The sequence below is a fragment of the Schistocerca serialis genome, chromosome 9 (genome assembly GCF_023864345.2).
Source record: "Schistocerca serialis cubense isolate TAMUIC-IGC-003099 chromosome 9, iqSchSeri2.2, whole genome shotgun sequence".
Taxonomy (NCBI): domain Eukaryota; kingdom Metazoa; phylum Arthropoda; class Insecta; order Orthoptera; family Acrididae; genus Schistocerca; species Schistocerca serialis.
The window spans coordinates 241,823,406-241,833,486 of NC_064646.1; the positions used below are offsets into that span (position 1 = coordinate 241,823,406).

The 10,081-nt window shown below is 42.9% G+C and overlaps 1 pseudogene; it reads left to right on the forward strand.

Annotated features, from left to right (window-relative positions):
• The first annotated feature begins 1,160 nt into the window (after window positions 1-1,160).
• Window positions 1,161-1,278, forward strand: LOC126420205 (5S ribosomal RNA; annotated as a pseudogene).
• Window positions 1,279-10,081: the final 8,803 nt, after the last annotated feature.

The window sequence follows — 10,081 nt, forward strand, 5'->3', positions numbered from 1 at the left end:
AATGGATATTAGTGTTACTTTATTCAGAACGTGAAGGAGGTCAAGCTTTGATTATTTGAATATGTTAAAATGTAAAATAATGTAGAATAACCTGTAGCCAATCAGATGGATGGCTTATGGAAAGGAAACTGCACTAGTCAGTTGAGCGAGGATGTTAGGCACGTGGGGGACATTGCTGGGGACGGGACGGGCTGAAGATGCGAAAGCGGACGGTCGGTCTTGAGGTAGCTAGGAAATGAAACGACTTAGAAAATTTCGCATTGTGTGGTATTGTGGGACTTTGTTTGTGAGCGGCGAGCAGCCACGCTCCTGGTATGAACTTTTCGCGTAGTTAACGAGGTGAAGTATTGGACTTAAATTCGCCATGAGACTGTGAATGATCGAACTGTGTCAAAAGGATATACGCTCGAGTGTAATAGTAATTCTAAATACGTCCACTTTCATTATTAGTTTGCTTTCTGAATAAACATTATTCTAACCTAAACCACAACTGTGAGGCCTACATCATTTATGGGTGTTAATTTAGTTCCCGATATTATTATTACTGTTGTTATATGTTATATTAACGTTGTATGTTTCATACAATTTCGCATACATGCCATCAGCTATACAATTTAGCCAAAGGGTCACAAGTGTCTAATTTAGGCGTGTAATGCGACACGTTTGGTTCAACCCCTAGGTGAGTTTCAGACGAGACATTTCGACGAAGAGGAACCGAATGTGGCCGAAAAAATTTGGGATGTTAGCTAGCAAGCGTCTGTGTAATATAATGAGACTCAACACTACAAAGATTTAGGAAAGACTGGATGTAAGGGTTTTTATAGTTTATTGGGGGGGGGGGGGGGAGGGGGGTTTAGGTTCCAGCTGACCTTCATAATTGCGATGGAACGATCTGACAAGAGGAGACAGGTCTCGACACACACGCTGCGTTGACTATTATTATATGTGTCTCCACTTCGGACGAATAGATAAAGGTACCGAATGAGATGCAAAGAGGATAAGGCACTGGACTCGCACTTGCGAGAAGAGCGGCTCGAAACCACGTTCGGTCATGAAGTTGTAGTTACGATGGTTTTCCTACGCCACTTAAGGCGAATGTTAAGACATTTCCTTTGACGACGACATGAACTATTTCCTTCCCTACCCTGCCCGTTTCCAAAGGCAATGGCCTTGTCGCAGTGGATACACCGGTTCCCGTGAGATCACCGAAGTTAAGCGCTGTCGGGCGTGGTCGGCACTTGGATGGGTGACCATCCATGCCCCCATGCGCTGTTGCCATTTTATCGGGGTGCGCTCAGCTTCGTGATGCCAATTGAGGAGCTACTCGACCGAATAGTAGCGGCTTCGGTCAAGAATACCATTATAACGACCGGGAGAGCAGTGTGCTGACCCTATGCCCCTCCTATCCTCCTCTGAGGATGATACGGCGGTCGGATGGTCCCGATGGGCCACCTGTGGCCTGTAGACGGAGTGGATTTTTTTCTACCCATCCCCTTTCCGAGAGTCAGCTCCAACTACCGGGTCGTCGGTGGGACACTGAACTGTAAATCTTCGTTCCTTACTCTTGTACATATACAGCTGCTGTGAACCTTTTGCTCACTACCGATACAGCCATTCAGACATATTAATTTACCAGCTGTCTCCGTCACCATCTCCCTCTTAACAGCCAAAAGAGATTATGATACTGGAGTTACGGAGAATAACTTTCTCAAAGTCCGATCGGTCGCGAAATGGGAACAACAGTGAAAATCAAAAATGATTTACTTGCAATAATTAGATACGTCTTCCAGCTACTTCTGTACATAGTCGCCGCTCCGTCTTTCGTAGCATGACACCGACTTTCCAACACACTCATCAAAGGAGGAAGCCACCTGCACGTTCCGCCAGTTTTCTACGCGCGTATTGAGCTCATTGTCTGTGCCAAAATTCTGTCGTAGCCAGGGGTTCATTACATGTTCACGTGAGTAAAGAGATGAAACTCAGTGGGAGCCAATTCCGGACTGTAGGACAATCTACATCTGCATCTACATGTTACTCTGCAAATCACATTTCAGTGCCTGGCAGAGGGTTCATCGAACCACCATCACAATTCTCTATTATTCCAGTCTCGTACAGCGCGCGGAAAGAATGAACACCTATATGTTTCTATACGAGCTCTGGTTTCCCTTAGTTTATCGTGGTGATCATTCCGCCCTATGTAGGTCGGACTCAACAAAATATTTTCACATTCGAAGGAGAAAGTTGGTGATTGGAATTTCGTGAGGAGATTCCGTCACAACGAAAATCGCCTTTCTTTCAACGATTTCCAGCCCAAATCCTGTATCATTTATGTGATACTCTCTCCTATATTTCGCGATAATACGAAACGTGGAGCATTTCTTTGAACTTTTTCTATGTACTCCGTCAGTCCTATCTGGTAAGGATCCCACATCGCGCAGCAGTATTCTAAAAGAGGACAGACAAGCATAGTGTAGGCAGTCTCCTTAGTAGGTCTGTTACATTTTCTAAGTGTCCTGCCAATAAAACGCAGCCTTTGGTTAGCCTTCCCCACAACATTTTTTATGTGTTCTTTCGAATTTAAGTTGTTCGCCATTGTAATACCTAGGTATTTAGTTGATTTTACGGCTTTTGGATTAGACTGATTTATTGTGTAACCGAAGTTTAACGAGTTCCTTTTACCACTCATATCGATGACCTCACACTTTTTATTATTTAGGGTCAACTGCCACTTTTCGCACCATTCAAATATTTTTTCTAAATCGTTTTGCAGTTTGTTTTGATCTTCTGACAACTTAACTAGTCGATAAACGACAGCGTCACCTGCAACCGAAGACGGCTGCTCAGATTGTCTCCCAAATCGTTTACATTGATAAGGAACAGAAAAGAGCCTATAACACTATCTTGGAGAACGCCTGAAATCACTTCTGTTTTACTCGATGACTTTCCGTCAATTACTACGAACTGTGACCTCTCTGACAGGAAATCGCAAATCCAGTCACATAACTGCTACGATATTCCATAAGCACGCAATTTCACTACGAGCCGCTTGTGTGGTACAGTGTCAGAAGCCTTCCGCAAATCTTACTATGGTAAGTGAGCAAGCACTTCCCATTGTAAACGCTGCAGGAGTGCCTCTGTTACAGCCGCAATGTATGGCCAAGAACTGTCGTGAAGAAAGGACAGGGACTGGTAACAACATTCTTCTTTGCTTACTCTGAATTGCACTTCGCAGACGGTTTTCTCGAATCGTCTGATCCAGTCTCTGAACAACGTCATCGGTTGACATTAGCTTCCTCTGATGACCACCGGCGTCATGATCAAACGTCCTGCATCTGAGATCCTGCACCATAGCCGCAGCTAGCTGTCACAGTTAGGGTATGGGGGCTGCACGGAATCAGGCACAATCCCTCAGCATGAAGAAACCTTATGACAGTTCACATTCCACATTTTCCATGTGACGTTCCTAGGCGCCTTTAACTGCTCACTGTGCGCTCAGAACTGAAAAGTGAGACGTGACACAACGAAAATGCATACTCAAGACGCTGAGCAACACGTGTGCCTAGAGCTTCATCGACTTTTCACCTATATTCTAATTTCACGATCGATTGGACAATGGAAAGAAATATTGCTCTCGTACCAGGGTGATCATATTGTCCATTGAGTTTATCACTAAGTAATGTAAGAGATAAAATCCTCACGCTGATCGGTAGCTGTCTATGTTTATATCTCCACTGTCTCAGTTAGCATTAGTTTCCATAACCCACGAAGTTAATGTGGTACAAAAGTTTACGTTTCAAAAAACAATGTTACCAAGTAAGTTCGCATTTTGGGGCGGAGCCAACGTCACCTTCATCGTCATCTTAAGTCTTGAGTATTTACAATGAGAGGCCAAAACAAAACTGGGCCAAAATTGGCATTACGCACCTTAATATACGCAGCAGATTTACGTGTGAGTTTGGTTGCCTAATTTAAGGCGTATTAAATAGTTCCTGGACCAGATTTATCTTTGCCCAACCCGTATTTCATTATTCTGTTATGCAATAAAACTTCATTTACAAAAAAGAGGAGAATCTCTGCCATGGAGTGTGGAGAAAGAAATTTTTTAGTGTGAGTTGGCACGTTCTGTCTGTACGGTCCCTTTCGGTGACCTCAGGTCTGTCGCTAGCGAAACACTTGGGAGCTGTAAACCACGGAACACTGCCGAACGCCGGAAACTCTTCTACAAGTTCCTCTCCAAGTCAGAAGTTGAGAAGAGGCGAACCTCGTGGCACCGGGTATTGTTTCGCGGATTATAACCTGCAAACTTTCGTACAGTTTCTACTCCAGCAATTAATTCAGTTTGTAACCACGCTACAGCTGCCTTTGTGTGCCCATGATAGTTAAATTCTCTCTGCTTTCTTGCGTTGCGAGGGCTTCTAACACTTGATGCCATTTTATTGGCACAGATTTTCAGAAAATCCCTTGAAATAAAGCTTATTTGAAAATATAGTATGACGCGTGTTTTTTAAGTAAGCACCTCTCTGGAATAAAAATAAAGCAAATATTTTCTAAGCAATTTTATTTTTACATGACAGCCTGTTCTTTAATCTACTTTTCTACATAGTTCCCGTCAATATTAAGGCACTTATAGTATCGTATAACTAGTTTTGATTACCATAGTCGTAAAAATGTGCCGCCTCAGCATAACTTTCGTAATTTAAAAGTTCTGTAACAGTTGCATAAAACACGCTTCTTGACACTTCAGGAAATTAATTACATAACGTTGAAAACATAAAGCGTTTGTTATCCCTCACTTCTTCTTCAACTTCCTGCATCAAATCATCTCTAACATCTGAAGGTCGTCCACTTCGTTTCTCATCATGCACATTTGTTCAACCATTTTTCATTCGTTTTCATACCGTCCCATCGCTTGCAAGAGTTAAGAAGTGTGCTTCGTGCAATTGTTACAGAACGTGTAAATTATCGGAAGCTATGCAGAGTCGACCGATTTCAACGGCGATGGTGTTCAGAGCTCGTTGTACGATACGGTAAGTGCGTTAATATTTTTGGGAATTATGTAGAAAGGTAGACTGCAGGACAGACTTTCAAGTAAATATAAAATTGCTGAAAAATGTCTACTTGTTGCATTTTTATTTCGAAACGGTACTTATTTAAAAGAACACGCCATGTATAAATTATGATTAAAACCATTTTTGCTAGTAATACCTGTAACCTCCTGTTTAATTGCTCCCCTCTTTCTGAATCATTTTGACTCGAGAGTTATTTCCAAGGACTTTCAATTACACGGACTTTCTGCTTTGGTGTTATCAATATAAGTGCCTAAGGAATCTCATCAAAATCCCTGTGGGTGTACTGGGTGCCATGTGACAAAATACTTAAAATTCTAAATTACTGGAACGACTAAATTTTATCGTGGTCAATCAGATTCATGAGTTCGTAAATGTAAGAAAATTAAAGGTGACATAGCTGGAGAATGAAGTGATTCCACCTATGACTGCAATGCACCTCGAGTTCTCTTGGCAGCATCGCATCTGGTTCCACCGAAGTCATCTTGAGAGTATTTCATGAAGCAGCACTAGTCATAATCCGAGCGACCAATTCGTCTGTAGTGTTAATCTTTCTCTTGGAGGTTTCACTTCCATCCAACTCCGTAGACAAAAATCAAGATGAATGAAGTCCGTGTGCTGTGGTGACGAAGAAACATGAACATTTACGGCGATTTATCATCAGGTAACTGTTGGGTTTAGACGTTGATGACTAGAATGTGAAGGTACCCCTCAAGTTGGAACAACTTGTAGCCAAATAAACCTCTTCCTAAAATAAAGGACGCTCGTTTTCAAGAACATTAAGATAAAGGTACCCAGTAAGATGATGCGGTATCACAAGATCAATCAACTGGTCGTTCACCGTACCACACTACTCACATGCAGAGAAGCATTACTGAAAATGAGTTTCCAGAGAGGCATTCAAGTGCTCGTCGGACCACCGATGTGAGTGAAGTGTGTTATTGACGACATTAAGAGTGAAAGTGTCTTCACTATTAATAGGATTACTCGGCAGTTTTCCTGTTTCAGAATTCCAACCCTCTATCTTCATGACATCATTGATACTAAATCGTCTGTATATGATAAGGATAGAGGCCGGCCATACGTCACGTTCGCCACCTTCTGGAGCACAATTACGTTTACAAATTCTGAGTGTACGTTTCTTATGATTCATCCATAAGCTGTTGATTTGTGCGCTCAGATGAGACAAGTCTCCAGACCACTGGTGCATTTCACGCAGTGTCGTAAAAACTGGATTACAACGTACTGAAATTGGTAGTCTGTGGTTAGTATATCACCTGATGTTACAGCAACAGCTTTTCTATTACAAAAATTTGTAAATACGTGTGGCATGCGTAACAATAAAATAGAATTTGCACCAAATAACAATCACAATTGTAAAATTCAATATTGTCACATCAGGTACAGCTACACAACTTAAACTTGAAATCAGACATGCTGGTCAATAAAGAAAGGAATATGAAATCGAGTGCAAGCCGTGAAATGAAAATATTTCTTTGTTACCACTTATATCTCGGTAACCACTACAGTTTGGTCACATGTTATATTCAAAGTAGTTTATTCTTCGGCGTTCTAAAATGCACTGACGGCAAAAAATGGCAACACAGAGAAGAATGTATATACTCAGATGGTATATGTTCTTTCGGACGTGTCCGAAAGGACAGATACCATCGGTGACCATGCAGCTCGTTAGAATGTCAACGCCTGTCAGCAGCTAAGGGTGTTCATTTCATTGTAATTTCATTCTAACGAGCTGTATGGTCACCGATGGGATCTGTTCGAAAGAACGTAAGCGAAAGTATTTAGGCTTCTTTCTATATCTGAAAGATGAATTGTGTACAGCGTTTTTAAGAAAGAACGACCTTATTTTTATACCTTAGCAGCTACGAAACATGGGACGTGCCGCGAAGAAAATGCGTGATGCCTGAATGTGTGTGGCCGAGAGTTTCAGAAAATCGCCATTACATGCCGATGCGCTTCTTAGCCTGCAGTCAGTTAGAACTAACATGGTGTCCGCTCAAGAGAAGGCGTTTTATGGGCTGCAGTTTGCTGTGATTTCGGTCAAGCATGCTTTTCGTTGAAGTTGCGGCACTGATTCGGCAGCACCAAAAAAAAAAAAAAGAAAAAAACATTCGTCTTTGGTATTGCCAATTTGAAGAGACATAATGCTTCTGATGACATGGTAGAAAGAAGTCGCAAACGCTTAAGTGGAGTCCACGAAAGTCTACTCGCTGCGCAAGCGGAGAACTGGCAAAGGCTCATACGACTGTCTGGAGACTCAGAGGGCGTCGTTTGTCCTATAAAGCATACAGACTACAATTAGTACAAGCTCTTCAGGTTGGTGATAAAAGGAAACTGGTTGACCTAAGAAATGCTGTGTTAAATGACGATGAGGACGAAACATTTTTACCATTGTCAATTTTCAGCAATATTTCATGTTAGCAGTAAAGGAAATCGACATATCGTGCGCAACTCTTATGACGTTATTGGCCACGAAAGAGATTCACCTTAATTGCCGTTTTCTGTGCCATTAGTCGTGAAAAAGTGTACAGTCCTTCTCTTTTGTGGAAAACACAGTGACTCGGATCAGCTATCTTGAAATGTTTTCTCCACAACTTCAGGACTCCGACGTCCGCCCCCAGTAGCTGAGTGATCGTGTTTGGTCAGAGGGTTAGCTACCCTCTCTAATAAAAAACTGAGTGAACGGATCAACGACGAACCTGAACAGGTGTCATTGGACGTCCGCCCTGAACGAATTCAATGAATGATATAGAACAAAATGAGATCAACTAAAAAGAAAATGGTCAGCGCGACAGAATGTCAATTCGATTCCCGGCTGGGTCGGAGATTTTCTCCGCTCAAGGACTGGGTGTATTGTTGTCCTAATCATCGTCATTTCATCCCCATCGACGTGCAAATCGGCGAAGTGGCATCAAATCGAAAGTCGAACAGTCTACCCGACGGAGGTCCTAGTCACACGACATTTACATTTTTTCTGACTCCGATGATTTCAGTTTGCCCTAGGATGGAACTCGACCACGGTGACCCAACAACGTACGTCAGTTTCTGAATCGTGTGCCCTCAACACTGGCTAGGGCGCACTGGTCCCGGAGACACTGCTTGCATTCTTGGAATCCAAGATCGCCAGACATGATCTCATTCGATATTTTCTTGTTGGTATATGTGAAGAAAAGTGTGTTCACGTCCTTTATCTCGTCGTACAGAACAAGTGAAGAGTAAAATAAAAGCCATCGTAATTTCTGTAAAAGCAGATACAAAGTGAAAAGCTTATGACGAATTTAGCTACGTCGATGTTGTTCGCGCTGCTGGTGGACATTTGTAACGGCGTAGCTAAAATTTCAAGAATTTGTGAATATTTGGCAACTAGTACCATGTTTGTAAAATGTTTTTATCAATGAATCAAGTCACTGTTTTTGGAACATCCTACATTATTAGCAACATAAGCTTGGTAGATCAAGTAGCAAAGTTGTTGACGCAGTGCTCATGATTGTTAGACTGTGGACCGGTAATAAGCATGCAAGAACAGCGCTACCGATTGCCGCTTTTGGTTCTCTTTCTCGCAACATTCCTCGATTTTCACCTCGTCCGCCTCTTCCTCCACCGCCACAACCTGAAGCCTACACCCTTCCAAACGAGATGCTTTAGTTTATAGCCACGAATTCCGGATGCCGCCCACCGGTTGGAGGAGGCAGTATCGGAAAACTGGTTTCCGTCTTTTACAGCACCATCTGGGGCGATCCGGCGGAATGGGACAGAGATTAATGCGAACTGACGCTAAGATCGGCCACGGTGAGAATTACACCCTCAGCGAACGACTGTTTTAGAACACCCACTAGCCGGTGGGGTAGTAATACTAGAGGTTAGTTGCGTGGGAACGCAGATGTCACCGCAGTTACTTGGGTGACCAGGTTCAGAGACGCCCGTCTCGTAAGAAATAACTCCGCCACAGTCGAACGACGCTGTAAAAATGTGATTTTTCCAAACCGTTCTCGCCGACCACCTGGAAATACGACGCGCTTTGCACCATAGTTTTGCTTGAAATGTCTCTTTTTATTACCGGACAGAAAACATCAACGGGGATTTTATATAAGGCTTCTTATACCGGACTCGCGAAATATCAATATCAGGAGCGTACCTTACAGCTCAGACGAATCCAATATCACATGCAGCTGATCGACAACGGTGCTGCGTATTTCAGTGCTGCGCTTTCAACCGGACGAGCCGCGCTGACACTCGCTCACAGATGACGTTTCGCGTTTCGATGAAAATCGAAACGGCCTCCATCACAGGGAATCATATGTCAGTAATTTGCCTCGTATTGCCCTTTCACCAACGCGTGCGTCATTTCAGTGCACATCGAGATCGGTCACTGCTATTTTCGTTACCAATATTCACTTGACGATCGTGTTCAAATGTACATGTGATATACTTTTCCGTAAATGATGCCGTGTATATACTATCTGCATCAGAACTCCATTTTACAACGTGCATGGAGGCGCAAAATTTTCGCGAACACAACGCGAGAGCGAATTTTTCTCAACACTATGAAATAACATCACTCAGATTGTACCTCCTCTCGGGTACAAGTTGTTGTTGTTGTTGTTGTTGTGGTCTTCAGTCCTGAGACTGGTTTGATGCAGCTCTCCATGCTAATCTATCCTGTGCAAGCTCCTTCATCTCCCAGTACCTACTGCAACCTACATCCTTCTGAATCTGCTTAGTGTATTCATCTCTTGGTCTCCCTGTACGATTTTTACCCTCCACGCTGCCCTCCAATGCTAAATTTGTGATCCCTTGATGCCTCAGGACATGTCCTACCAACCGATCCCTACTTCTAGTCACGTTGTGCCACGAACTTCTGTTTTCCCCAATCCTATTCCATACCTCCTCATTAGTTACGTGATCTACCCACCTAATCTTCAACATTCTTCTGTAGCACCACATATCGAAAGCTTCTATTCTCTTCTTGTCCAAACTATTTATTGTCCATGTTT